The sequence below is a fragment of the Rhinolophus sinicus genome, linkage group LG12 (assembly GCF_036562045.2).
Source record: "Rhinolophus sinicus isolate RSC01 linkage group LG12, ASM3656204v1, whole genome shotgun sequence".
NCBI lineage: Eukaryota > Metazoa > Chordata > Mammalia > Chiroptera > Rhinolophidae > Rhinolophus > Rhinolophus sinicus.
The window spans coordinates 23,803,889-23,818,708 of record NC_133761.1 but is presented as its reverse complement, the minus strand read 5'-3'; the positions used below and the strand labels follow the sequence as shown (position 1 = coordinate 23,818,708).

The 14,820-nt window shown below is 38.4% G+C and overlaps 1 long non-coding RNA gene across 2 annotated transcripts in view; it reads right to left on the bottom strand.

The window, feature by feature from the left end:
- The window catches only part of LOC141567790 (uncharacterized), a 170,371-nt gene extending 157,649 nt beyond the window's left edge, over positions 1–12,722 (bottom strand). Inside the window, exons 1-4 of one of the 2 annotated variants that reach the window (XR_012490616.1) lie at positions 12,643–12,722; positions 12,217–12,556; positions 10,711–10,811; positions 2,857–2,972 (exon numbers count right to left, since the gene is read on the bottom strand). This is a non-coding gene — a long non-coding RNA (uncharacterized LOC141567790). Of the gene's footprint in view, positions 1–18; positions 2,973–10,710; positions 10,812–12,216; positions 12,557–12,642 lie in introns of those variants that run through there. The other variant, XR_012490615.1, reaches the window with a different exon arrangement.
- Between the last annotated feature and the right edge of the window lie 2,098 nt (positions 12,723–14,820).

Sequence of the window (14,820 nt, the reverse complement as noted above, 5' to 3'; positions counted from 1 at the left end):
AGTGAGAGAGAGAGAGAGAAGAGAGAGAGAAAGAAAGCATAGATTTGTGAAGGTATAAGTCAGATTCAGAAATCTCTCCCAGCCTGGAGCATTACAACAGACACAGCATGCAGGCAGGAACTGAAAGGGAGTCTCCTGTGTCATCAAGGGTCTAGATTACAGCATCATTGATTTCATCTTTTCCATCTCCTAAATTTAATGGCTTTGCTTTCACAAGGCTGCTATAATTTATCCCATGGGTCCACAAAATATGAAATTTAAAATAGAAACACTGCTTCTGTTTTCTTTATTGTCTTTCCCATTTGTTGATACCACATCTATTGGCAGAAAAAACAGGACCTTCTGCTCCAGGTCCAACAAAAACACACTTTATATATCCTCTATTTTGTCAATGAGATCGAGAAGTTTTGCAAGTTGTTAAATGAAACACTAATAATACATTTACTTTACTTTAGTGTAACATATTAACCAAAATGAATTTTGCTGAATTTATGAGACAAGGGCTATATCCAAAATAAATTTGCTAGAAATACTTTGTCATGAGATACTTCAACTATAATTTTATTTTTCTTCTTAGATCAGACGAACCCTTTGCCAAACATGTTTTAAAAATAAACAAAATTACAGTAGTTCTCACTTTCTAATATGTTCACTTCTTCAGACATTTACTGGGAAGGAGTAAAAAATCTTGAAGAGGGTAATAGGTCCCAGCTGAGAATCATGTGCCAAGATGCTCAGTGACTTTTTTTTCTTTAAAGACATAGATAATAAGGATAGGAAACAAGTTTTAGCTATTTAGGAGTGTTTCTTTTTTAAAAAAATCTATACATTACCCCTTTTAAAATAGATGAATTACCATTTCAAATTGCCTTAACTTATCTGAGAGTAAGAAGGGATTTAAGAAGTTATCAACAGTTCTCAAATGTGTCTTCCATGTGGTGCCAATTCAGGTAGAAGTTGTCACTGACCTCTGGTAAAGAAGTTAAACTCCTTTCCAGGGACTGTTTTTCAGTGAATCCTTTAACTCCTTTGGTGTTCAAGTAGCGATTTTAAGATGAAATGATGTGAAACTAAGTTGTAGCTGTTACTTTTAATGTCTTCACTTAGCAAGATAAAGGTACGTTATATTGGTCCCCCCACCTTTTCCTTGAAATTTTACTGGTTCATAAAGCCCCAAACTAGTGAGCACTGATCTAATAGAGCTTCTGACTTTCTACAGATACTTACTGAGTCTCTTGGGACAGATCATGGACATGACACATACAGGTATTGAATAGAGCTTAGAATCTAGTGATAGACACAAATAAGTAATGATAATAATACAGTGGAATAAGTCCTTTCAGGAAGAGGAAAGTCATGGAATAGTGGAGCATATGAGCAGGGCCCCCAGCCCACATCTAGGGAAGTCAGGCAAAGATTTCTCTACAAAAGCAATAAAAAATATGAGCAGGGTATATTGGCCTGGTGAGCAAAGTATCTCCTTTAAGGTATCTAGGCACTTGGAAAAGCAAACCAAAGGGTTGCTTTGTCATTATGGAATTAGAACAAATGGCTATAATTAGAGCCTGCTGAACTTTGATGAAATAATCATGTCCCAGCCAATGCAACAGTTCTTTAGTGAGCAGCAGATATTTTCTCTTGGGACATGGTAGTGGGATAACATTTTTGAGGCAAAAAGTGATATTCTCTCTCTGAGAGTGAAACTTGCCTCACTCTCCTCCAGACCGAATCATTGTCTCAGAGGGAGAAAACTGGGAAAGCAGAAACCTCATCTCTCTGGTTTTGGTTTTCAAAACCCATCCAAGTGGATATATGGTCCTGCACCAGAGATGGGTGAGGGGGACTGCCTCTTAACATGCTACGTGCATTCAGGATGCCCCACCACCACTTCTGAAAGCAAGACCTGGGCCAGCGCTGCTCTCAGAGTTCCCATCCACCCTCAGTGGTCTCAAATATTAATGTGAATGTGCTGTGAGGGCGACACAGTATCTTTCCTGTTCACTGAAGACTCAATAAATGTTACCTAATTAAAAAAAAAAAAAAGAGGATATACACAGGTGCCTCTGGATAAATCACAAGTACGGCAACATGGCAATGCCCAGGGAATAAAGCACTGAGGATTTGGAGGAATCTCCCCTGAGACTAAGATATTACTCTCGCAGGGCTGGGAAATGGAGGCAGGAGGAGTAGAGAAGAAGAGAGTCAAGGGCAGTTGATAAACATAGTTTGGTGGCTCCCAGGGAAAGATGCCCTATGTCCAGTCAGAGTCTCATGGAGGTAAGAGCACCCAGGAAAATAAAAGGCTGGAAGGTATGTCTAGAGAGGGAACCTTAAATTTCCATGTGATCCAAAAGTAGTTAGGAGTCACAGGAGGTGCTTGTGGAGAGAAACAAGGTCTAATACTGCCAACTGGAAGACCAGGTGGGCTTCCCAATGCCTTGAGACTACATTAGCATGACTGATATGTAACTGGTATGGCTGTACTTAATATATTATCAAAGTACTTTGTATTCATTGATAAACAGCCATTTACTCAGAATCACTCACTCACCCCAAACTAAAGGCTTAATGCCTGGGATAGCAGGGGAGGCTCCAGCATGCTGTAAAATCACTAAAGCCAGTGTCTGTATCCTTTCTGATTGGTTGGTATATCAGATACCTAGTGTATGACATTTTACTGGCCAAATTGGCAGTTTAAAGCAGTAATAAACATCTGTTATCTCACACAGTTTCTGTGGGTAAGGGATTTTGCAGCGGCTTAGCTGGGCTGTTCTGGCTCATGAGCTCGCAATCAAGACAGCTGGGTCTGCAGTCCTGACTGGGCCTGGGGAACCAATTCTAAAATGTCTCACTCACATGCACATGACACACAGGTTAATACTGGCCATTGCAGAAGGCTTCACTTCCTCGTCAGGTGGACCTCTCTGTGAAGCGCTGGAGTGTCCTCACAATATGGCAGCTGAATGAGTGTTCTAAGAGAGAGCAAGGCAGAAGCTGCAATGTCTTTTATGACTTAGCCCGGAAGTCATATTCCATCATTTCTGAAATATCCTATTGACAATATAAGTGTAATGCAGGGGCTCTGGTCCCACTCCCTGCATTAGAAAGCAGGATATGGTGAGGCCAAAAAGGGACACCAACAGAGCCATGGATGAAGGGTTCATACCACTAGTCTCACTGGTGGCTGGGTTGGAGATACAGGAAGCAGGCTCCACACAATGCGCAATCTGCCATCTGCTTCTCTGCCAACCAACCAACCAACAATCCCCCTAGTGTAGCCATGGCAGTTATATTAGTGGCTAATGGTTAACTGGTGATAGATGATGGCCGACTAGTCACAGCTGATGGCCACCTGCTACCCGAGCCAGCACCTTTCCACGTGAGGTCAAGAGCCTGGAAACTGCTCTCTGGGACTGTCCCCACAATAGGTCATCCGTATTCAGTGCAGGAGGGACTACACAGGGTGTACTAACCAGGAAGTGAAAACTGTTGGGGACCATCTTAAAGGCTTCTACCACAGTTAGTGACCTTGCCCTATGGGTTGTTAAATATTTTGAGTATCACTTTCACTCATGAGTCAGAGGAGCCCTGAGAAAAGAAGGCAGCACTATGGGACAAATTTCAACCTTACTGAGATTAAATTTTTGTCTTCCTCCAAGAATGTACTTCATGTAGAAATTGAGTTTTATAAAATTGCAAATTTTGTCCTTGTATACCTGAATTTGTGTAGTGAGATTCACAGCAACTGTATCTCATGTAAATACTCCCTGAAATTGACTGCCAAAGTTTTCTTTGTCACTCCTCTCCTGTTGCTGTAACTTTCTTTAAAATGTACAATCTTTCAATAACTTTGCTGTTCACGTGAGTCTGGGATGTACTCTGTCTCCTTCCATCAGGTACTAATTTCATTATATCATTCCTCTGGCAGCCCAGAATACAGACCACTTGTCATGTCCTTCCTCAAAGGGCATCTGTGCAGCACAGAAAATGCTAACTGGGGCTGTCTTGACATTTGGAAGGGAAAAGAGTAGTAGGGTGGCAATGAGGGTCTTTTTGGGAGGCAAAGTATTGATAAAATTTGGCCTTGCTTAAATTTATTAAGAAGCAACCATCAATGATAATATGGCAGCTACCCAATGAATTATCAAGGGGCATTCTCAGTGTATTGTCTTTGGAATTTCCTAGTACTTCATGGAGATCTTGAGTTCTAGAATTTTAGAAATGCTATTTGGAAAGCCATTTTTCAGAGTTATACTGTTATTCTTGGTAAAATGTTAAAATTTAAAATTATTTGTATATATTTAGAATGAGGGAAAAAAGAAAGAACTATGAAGTTCTAGGTAATTTATCAATGGCAGTAGCATTAATTCCCAACCCAAGAAAATAAATAATTACTGACTTTTGTCTCATAAAAAAACAAGCAAATTGTCAAGCCTCTGTGGGCTATATATATTCTACTGTGTCTTTTCAACACAAGGCAACCATGGCTGAGCTATTAATCATATACCAGAAAAAGACACTCTGTGGAGTTGAATGTAATTTCCATGTGAAATAGCTTCTGAATCTAGCTAGTACTACAGAAGAACACAACCTTCTACCTCTCATCAAAACTGAAAGATTATACTCAGAATGAAAGAATAATAATGGCTACTGTGGTGGCTACAGAGGTGCAGTTAGAATCACCCTTCAAGATTCACTTGCTATTCAGCAGCAAGGAGTGCAGGGACCTGCCAGCCTCTAGCTATTAGAGCCGTCAAGATTCATCGCAGCTTGAAAGCTGAGGCCACGCCCTTGTAGGCAGCCTCTAGCCAATGACTGAACATGTAGGGGTCCTAGGACCTCGCCATTTCTGCCCAGTGTAGGCTTCCTCTGATGGGTAACCTTTGCCCTGGAGCTTTGCCACTGAGTTGGCTGATACTCCATGAGATCTAAATCACGGTGTGAAGCTCTTTCTGTCCAATCCTGGTTCCTACTCTTTTCTTTCACAGGTAATAGATGAGCACTGTGGTCTGAAAGCTTTCCTAGTCCTATTCTGCTTCCTCCCCCTTTTATCTTTGACATGGAGTGCCCTCTAATAAACCTCTTGCATCCATAACACTATCACAACATCTGCTTCCCAAAGACCAAAATGATACAGCTACTATTTACTAAGAACCTACTATGTGAAGGAGTATATCATAGTGTTTGGGGGAAATTATTTAACCAACTCCCAACGGTTCCTTCATCTGTAAAGTGAAGTTGTTGTAAGAATTAAATGAAATAATCTACAAAGAGCAGTTTGTACAGTGTGTGATATACAGTAAGTACTTAATAACTGTGTGTTGTGTCATATGCCAGATTCTGTGTGAGGAATTTCAAGTTTATTACTTCTAATACTTGTTATAATCAGCAAGTATTATTACGTTCATTTTACATATGAGGAAACTAGGGTTCCATGAAGTTAAAATAACTTGCTCAAATTACTTAATTTACATAGCTATTATAGAATGTGTAACCTGGAATTAGAGCCCAGCAAGTTTCATGGAAAAGAGCAATGTATGTATGTTGGCAAAGAATCCATTGCTGTTACCTACAGTGTAAAGAGCTCTACCCCTTCTATGACATGGTATGTAAAATTTGAATTTAATACAAACCACTCTGAGGATTCTTTCATAACTGCAAGTCAATGCTCTTAATTCCATCACATACATGACATTAGAATCTGGCAATGGGTGCTCAAGACTAAGCATTTGTTTCAAAGCTTAGAAAGGCAATATATAATGCCACTGCCACTCCCTGATGAGTACTGGACAGTTATTATTGTAGAATGGCTCTCAATTTGGGTTTGTATGATGTTTTTCTAATGATTAGGTTGAGGTTATGTTTAATATTCCATAATCTTGCTATTGCTAGAAAAATTACATCAACTGAAATCATTCCTCCTCTGCTTGTCCCTGCCTCCACCCCACCCACAGGACAAATGTTCAAGTCCATTATTAAAACATGGAAAAGAAATCTGTAATAGAAACATAATGAGCAGAAGCAAGTTATTAAAACGCTAAAATTTTGTAGTGAGGTGGCAATAATTTGAACTGAGTGGCAGCTTTTGCAGCACACCTATATTGTTCCTTAGCTCAGTTTTTCAGATAAAAAATGTTAAGTATAATTTTAAAAATTGTTAATTTTTTTTTTTTTTTAAAGCATTTGAGATTGTGCTGTCTGCTCAGGAATGAGGAGATAATGGATGGGGTTGATGGAATGGATTTAGGGGGAGGTTGTTTTCTTGCATTCTTCCAGAAAACCAATCTTTTTTCCAAATAAGTCCATAGGGTTGACTAGATAAGCCATCCCACATGCAAAAAAGCATATGATCTGAAAGATGAGATGGCCACTTTATCCCAATGTGTCTACCAGACTTCAAACCAACTTTGGCCAAGAGTAGTCAGAAAGACTATAGAAAGAAAAAGATGACCAGTAAATGACCTGGTGCCCTGGTGGCAGATAAGGTGCATCAGAAACTACAGGTCTGAGAGGATAACTTACTCACTTGTGGCTAGAGTGATGCTACCAAACCACCAAAGAGAGGGACTGTTAACAAAGTGTCCTTCGATAGATGATTGAACAAAGAAGTTGTGATATATATACACAATAGAATACTATTCTGCCATAAGAAAAGATGAAATAGTGCCATTTGTGACAACATGGATGGATCTTGAGATTATTATGCTAAAAGAAATGAGACAGAAAAAATTGAGAACCATATGATTTCACTGCTATGTGGGCTATAAAACTGAAAACAACAAAGGAACAAGACAAACCAATAAAGAAACAAAAACTGATAGACACAGATAATAGTTTAATGGTTATGGAGGGGAGTGGTAGATGAGAGTAAATGGGATCAACTATATGGTGATGGAAGAGGAACTTCCACATTGGTGAACACACAACGTGATATATAGATGATGTATTGTAGAACTGTACACCTGAAACCAATGTAACTTTACTAACCATTGTCACCCCAATAAACGTTAATTAAAAAAAATAAAATTACATCTGTAACAGAATAACTTATAACTATAAAAATATGTAAGATAATATTCAGTATATTTTTGCATGAGTTTACCCATAATACAATTAGTTTCTTGTGAATAAATACTTTTTTCAAGTAAAGAACATTTTTCAAGTAAAGAATTCAGTTATAGTTGTACTGTAGAAAATGGAGTCTAGATGGGCTCTAGAGACCATCGGGTCACAGTTACAGGATATAGGGACTCCTGGATGTTTGATACCCAAAAGGGATGTTTATGAAAATATATTTCTGCACAAGGACTATTATATATGCACAGATGTATGTGTGTATCAGAACAGAATAGGCACTTTGGGGAAATGAAAGAAATACTGCTAGAAAAAGTAGACTCAAGTATGGTTATAAATCTCAAAAAAGAAACAGCTCTAATTTATTGCCCATGTGGGAGAAATTCTGGGTGTATTCTTTCTGGATGTACTTTCCTCTTCACTGTTACAACTATGGCACAGAGGGGTAATTATCAGTTTGTGAATTCTACTGTGAAAGGACCAAAGTGACCTCATTGGAAATGTTTCCCAGAGACTCTCCTTTGCTTTCTAAAATAATATAATTGGATGTGAAATAAATGGCTAGCACATTTTAAAACACGTATACTGTAAATGACTGCAAACTTGGAAAAATTAGAAATGCGTAAATGCTATGGTTGTGTCAGCAAAGGGGGCATAGGCTTTTGCGTTTTGGGGGAACATATTAAGTTACGTAATCTTTTAAAAATGTAATAAAAAACAATGTTCAAAAGGTTCCTAAAACAATTCCATGTTAATCTGGCTTTTGGTAAATAAAACTCTAAGGAAAACTTTCCTCCAAACGTGACTGTGTGACAGTGAAAATTTATTGACATGGAATGAAGATGAAATAAGTAGTATTTCCCCTTAAATACAAAGGGATTATGGTTATGATTCACTAACTAGAAACAATAACAAGATTTAAAAGCTATGGTAATTTTTATGAGTTGTAGTGAGACCAATTTACTTTGAAGGGTAATTGTCAAAGTAAATAGAGGTTATAAACTGCTTCATACTGTGGGATACTTTAATTCACTATGATTAAGACAGAACAAAGCAGATAGTAGATTCTAAATAAATGATTTGATAAAGATGTTGAATACTGCAAAATCAATTATGTTATCCTTTAAATAATGTCCATTTTATAAATGCCATACGGTTTATTAAATTTAAGAAGTCACTTTAGTCTTTCATAATGTCTGGAGATATAAATTGAATTAAGTAAACCCTGACCATAAAAGAGAAGCACTCTAAAGTGCTTTGTGGGCCAATCTGGCTTGATAGATAATCAAAGCTTATCCCATATCAAAGAAAATGTGGGCTTATTCAAAGTTATTCCTTTCTGACCCTAGTTCATTCTGATGTACTATCATTCTAACTATTCAAACATGATCTTGCAGGGGAAAAAAATGAAATTCATAAATAGCTTTACACAAAAAAAGCACATCATAGAGCATAGTCCTGTGCCTTTTTCATTGTGCTTTTAAGATCATTCGTGAGATAGTGCTTCCAATGGTGTCTGACACAGCACACACTAATATTTGGCTGGTTGATATTTGTCACAATATTGGGCAGTGTTCAATGAGAGGAACTGGATTATATACTTTTAACATGCATGAATGAAAACTCTTTTCAAAGGAGAGGGTGAGAGGTAAAACTTGGAGAATATCTTGTAAAGGTGGATTTGTAGAAAGCATGATTGATGTTTATGTTTTCAACGGTTATGGTTTTACCTCTAGTAGATTTTTTATTTAGTTATAATTAAATTATAAAATGTTAAAGAATATTAAAAAAAGAATATTTTATTAGCTATATGAAATGTTGTAATATATCAACAATCACTTTCCCCACTTCAGAGAATACTATTGGTTACAAAATTTCCCTTAAATATATTTTCCTGTAAATATTTTATCTTTCATTTATGATCTAAACAACTCATCTCCTCCCTATGAACTTCCCATCTTTGTTACTTACTAGTGTCAGGAACTTGAGAAAATTATTTCACATCAGGGACTCAGATTAGAAAACATGTGCAGTGTCCACTTGTGCTTTTCCAAAATATGGGTCCCTTTTCCATTAGTGGGTCAGAGCTAGTATTTTTATAAAATAAAATGGAATTGACTCAATTTGAATAGAAAATATAGAAAACAAGATACATTATAAGGCTAGCTTGTAATTTTGTTGTTTTTTTTTAGTTTTAAATACATGTATGCATACTGTGTGATGATGCAAAATGTATTCCTTACTATGGTTGCAAGCAAAAAATTTTCAAAAAGTGTTCTAAAGAATTGTAAGTACCTTCTAAGTCTAAATGAAATTATTCTAGATTCCAGCTCAAAAATTCTGTAAATTACCTTTTTAAATCTAGTATCAGATATGGTTTATTGCCTGACAGACAATAGTAGCTAGTTACAATGGCATTTAGCTAAAGTGACTAGAAAATATTTACTCCCTCAATTAGCTATAACTGCTAATATCGATTGTAAGTTTTTAAAAGACACCTTCTTCAGCTTTCACTCCTTCAAAAAAGTTCAACAAAATGTTGGGAATCAACAATTTAGTACAAAAATTAATTCGTATGTGTATGCCACAAATATATACTCGTATGTAACGTACTGTGGTAAGGAGCTGGGAGATATAAAACAAATGGGCATGTTCCTCACACTCATTAAGTTCCAAATTTTTAGGAAATCATCAGCTATAAAATAAAAATGTCCTATCCATAACCAAACAGATTTACACGTGTACTACTATAAAATATTATCCTAATAATCACTAATATGAGCTGTCATTTTTTGAGTATCTAATTCATTCATTCATTAAACAAACATTTACTGTGCTCCTGGTGTTTCTATAGGTTGGATGTTCCAAGGTTAAAACGACAAAGTAGGAGGTCTGACAATTAAGTTGGTGAACATGTTGCAATGATGTTACTAACCTTTTTTGATATCAGAAGGATTATTCATTATGAATTTGTACTAAATGGACAGTCAACCATGTTTACTATTTGGAAGTGCTGAAAAGGCTGCGTGAAAAAGACGATGTGAACTTTTCGCCAACAATTCATGGCTCTTGCATCACAACAATGCACCAGCTCACACGGCACTGTCTGTGAGGGAGTTTTTAACCATTAAACAAATAACTATATTGGAACACCCTCCTGCTCACTTGTTCTGGCCCCCCGTGACTTCTTTCTTTACCTGAAGATAAAGTAAATATTAATAGGAAGACATTTTGATGCCATTCAGGACATCATGGGTAATATGATGACAACTCTGATGGCCATTCCAGAGAAAGAATTCCAAAATTGCTTTGAAGGATGGACTAGGCGCTGGTGTCAGTGCATAGCTTCCCAAGGGAGTACTTCGAAGGTGACCATAGTAATACTCAGCAAAGAGGTATGTAGCACTTTTTCTAGAATGAGTTCGTGAACTTAATTGTCCAACATCATACATACTCTCAAGGAGTTTATATAAAATGGAAAATACAGCAAGTGAACAAAAATATATCATATAGTGATAAGTGTCATAATAATGTAACAGGCATTAACTAGGGCTTTTTATTGGATAGTCAAAGTAGGCCTCTATGACTAGATACATTTAAATCTGAGATATGAATGACAAAAAGACAGCCACTTACCTGGAGAGGAGCATTCCAGGAAAAGGGAAAATATGGGCAAATGTCAGACCCATGGCAGACAGGAGTTTGGCATGTTTGAAGTAGGTGAGAATGGCTGAAGTCTAGTGATGAGAGACAGAATGGTAGATAAAGTAAGAGACGTAGGAGGGAGCCAGACAAAGTGAAACCGTATAAACCATGGTAAAGTGTTTAGAGTACGTTTTTATCGCCAGGATCAGACATTGGAGAGCTGTAGGCAAAGGACATTTGTGATTTTTTTTTTTAAAGACCAGTAGGGCTGCTGTATAGAAAATAGATTTTACACAGCAAGAATGAAACTAAAAAGGTTAGGAGGCTATTACAGTTATTCAGGTAAGAGGTAGTTGTGGCTTAGATTAAGGTAGTAGCAATGGAGATGAAAGAAAATAGATTTTGGGGAATGTTTTGGAAGTACAATGCAGAATTTCCCGAGAAGACTCGATATAGGGCAGTTGGCAAAGAAGAGAATCAAGGATACTTCCTAGAACTTTAGTGTGTGCAAATAGGCAGATGGTTTCATTAACTGTGATAGGGAAGAGCAAGCTGGGGGACTTGGTGGCAGGAATCCAGAGTTCTGTTTGCAATATGTAAACTTTGAGAGGCATATTATCCATTTAAGTGAATATGTCAAGAAAGCAGAACTGGGTTTCAGGGCAGAAACAGGACTCCGGGCTGTAAATAACTATTTACATAGCTATTTAAAGCCACAGAACTGGTACCTCTATGATAGTGTTATGCAATAATTCGTTTAATCTTGATAACAATTCCAGGTAAATATTTTCTTTGTATATAGCTATAATTAGCCTTTTCTTAGACATTAGCAACTCTGATGCTCAGAGATACCATGCAGAAAGGCAACCAGTTACTAATTGTGGAGCCTGGATTCTATCCGATGGAGTTTGTATTCTTACCATTATATCAGGTTGTTTTATTGAAGCATTCGAATATGTGAATTGCTGAGTGAAGGATTTTTAGTTTTTTAAATGAGGTTGTGTTTTTTTTAAGGTCTTTTTAGTCTGGAGAGAATGAAGCTCATTCAGAATCTGAGTTTATAAATTCACAGGTGCCATTGATAGTTCTTTTTTTTTTTTTTAACTCTATTCCCTTAGCTTGTGGGAGATGACTCTTTTTCTTCTTTCTCATATCTTGATTGCCTCTTTTCAATGGAGCCTTCACTATGGCTATTATGCAGGAATTTTTAGCCATCTTTCCTCACTTTACCTATTCCCCCTTTACAATTTCATGTTCTCATTGCTCCAAATACTAAATATGTGCTTATGACCCTCAAATTTTTTGTTGTTGTTGTTTGTTTGCACTTCAGACATTTCTCCCTGTTCTAGTAGACGAGATCCAAAGGTTCCTGAAATCAGTCTGGTGAGAAAGGGTGGGGAGGGAGGCTCCCCGTGAGGTTAAGAGGAATGAAGTGTAGGGGCTGGATGGTCTCATTCGTACATTTATTCAATAATTCATTTATTTATAAGCACTTACATATTGGCTGCTCTTACGGAGTTTCAAATCTAGAGTGGAGGGAAACTGGTCGCACGAGTATGTTAAGGCTGTGGGTTGGCAATGAAGACGTTCATGTGACATAAAAAAGCCCTCGGTCACTGGAACACAATTTGCAAAGGCTGAATCCCACTTAGTCTCCCAAACAGATTTAACGAAAATTTTGACGTGTATCAGTTTAGTTGAATATTAAAAAGGAAATGGGAAGCGAATCCTATTTAGGAAGGAGAAAATGAGGGACAAGTGATTCGGCGGAACGTTGCGCTGCAGCAGGCCAGCAGAACGAGGAACTAATCAGGGATTGCGAAGAGAACACGTACACCTACGTAGAGAAAAATGAGAAACCTCAAGTGGCCCACATTAAAAACCCAGCATTTGTTAAAGAGCTGCGGTAAACAGACACCTCACCCCAAGCAAGTTCTGCCGCGGGTCGGGCCATCAGCGCTTCCTCTGCATCCCCGCGCGTCGCGCACCGCCCAGCTCGCCCCTCCCACTTCCGGAACAGCCCCGCCTCAGAGCCGCGTACACGTGCGCCGCGAATCCCGCCCCCTCCTCTCTCTCGGCGAATGAGAAACGGAGTCGTAATTCGCCACCGCCCGGTCGCAGGTCACGTGATCGCTTCTCCCCGCCCTCTCGCCCAGTTGCCTCTGGGTTCTGAGAAGATGGCGAAGGTCTCAGAGCTTTACGATGTCACTTGGGAAGGTAACTGCGGGCGGGTTGAGCGCGGAAAGTCCAAACCTCTGGGGAGCGGATCGGGAGATCTCCTGCTCTAGGAAAGCTGGATGCTCTGGTCTGTTTTCGGCATTAGGGCTCCCTCTGAACTGGGTGAGCCGAGGAGGTGGCTAAGGTGGAGGTTGAGGTTGACCTGACCTGTTCCTTGGCCCGACCACCCACCGGAGTCTGCGGTATTCCGGTCTACCGCTTGTGCTCATCGGTGGACTGACCGACCTACCTCCGCGCCGGTCCAGCCGGTCCATTATGAGGCGGGAGGGACCTGGAGCTGCTGGGCGACGCGGAGGCGGCGAGATAGGTGTTTGCTGAAGCTTCTTTGCAGCCAAGAAATACATGACCTGTAAGGCCTTTATCAAGTGCTGTTTAAGGGTTACAACTTTGTGCAGAAAAGATGTGTAGAAGACTCATGAACAAATATGATTGTCCTGCATGACACTTTACATTTCGATCCCTCTTCAGAACTGGGTTTCTGATTTCTTCGGTTTTAAATTATTCCCAGTACCACTTCCCCTCTAAACACATCTACACACACAACACGACTTCCTTGTTATTCTTTACTAGTAATTCTTTTTCTGAAGAAGAAAATAACTGGTTATCTGGGATATGTGCACAAGTGTGATGGACGTCTTTCCCTATCCTGGTTTAATGTAAGGTAGAGTGTGTTCTTTAAATCTGGAAGTAGCCAAACTTTGGACCAATTCTGTAAGAGATTTTCCCTTCTCAAAAACTTGAGCGGGAGACATGCTTGAGAGAAGAGTCTTGAGTTTCTCTAAACCATGAATTTTTTATAATTGAAATTTATATTCCCAGCATGTAACAGCAGACTTCAATAGCTTATTTTTTCAAGGAATGCCTTCTTCCAATGTTTAAAGCAATGGCCTGATAACATGTGGACTGCAAGTTACATCCACTGTTGTTGAATAAATTTCTCCCGTATTACGAAGGTGCAAACATGTATGGGAAAAGGAAAAATTCCTTTATACTTGAACTGACTTCAGTGATTTATTGTTGGTTTCATGGCCTCTAGCACACTGTGAACCTGTTTCTACCTGTATTGGAAGATTCCATTACATTAAAAGTATTAAGTGCTTAGTGATAGATTTTGGATATATCAAATTAAGTAACACATAGTCCCTACTTTCAGGGTGTTCACAGTCTAATGGAGAAGACAGACCTGTAAATACATAGTTTTTAAAAGGCTTGTCAGGATATATTCCCTGAAGCTATATGGTAGATATGTGGCATTATTTTTAATGCTTTTTAAAAAATGTTTCAAATAGTTCATGCTTTATAGAAAGTGATATTTTGAAGTTTTGTTCAATATAGGTTTTTTAGATGATAGTATCATATATAGAATCTTAAATAATGAATAGGTGGGTAACCACCAGCAGACAAGGTGCTTTACCTAACTTGGATCTTTTTCTGTGGGCATTCCAAAGAGGAGTAATGTAATTAGACTTAGAAAAATAAACAATAGCTACTTCACAAGTTTGTTGAGGAACGAAAGAGAAAACATGTTAAAAGTGCTTTTAACTAAGTATTATATAAAAAGATGATCTGTTCCTGCTTGTGTCTCTTGCTTCATCTTAAGCTATTCTCCTCCTCACTCTATCATCGGGCAATACTGGCTTTTGTTGAATTCCCTAAATGTATCATCCTCCTCTTGTATTAAGTCCAGACACATGCTATTTCTTTCATTAGGAGTGTTCTTTCCTCCTTGCCCCTCTCTTGCTCCCTTTATACTTTGTCATTTCTCAGAATCCCCCTCAAAGGTCACATATTTCAGAGAGCTTTCCTTGACTACCCTACCCCAAAGCCCTTTCCCATCCTGCCACGAAAATTAAAAAAAAGAAA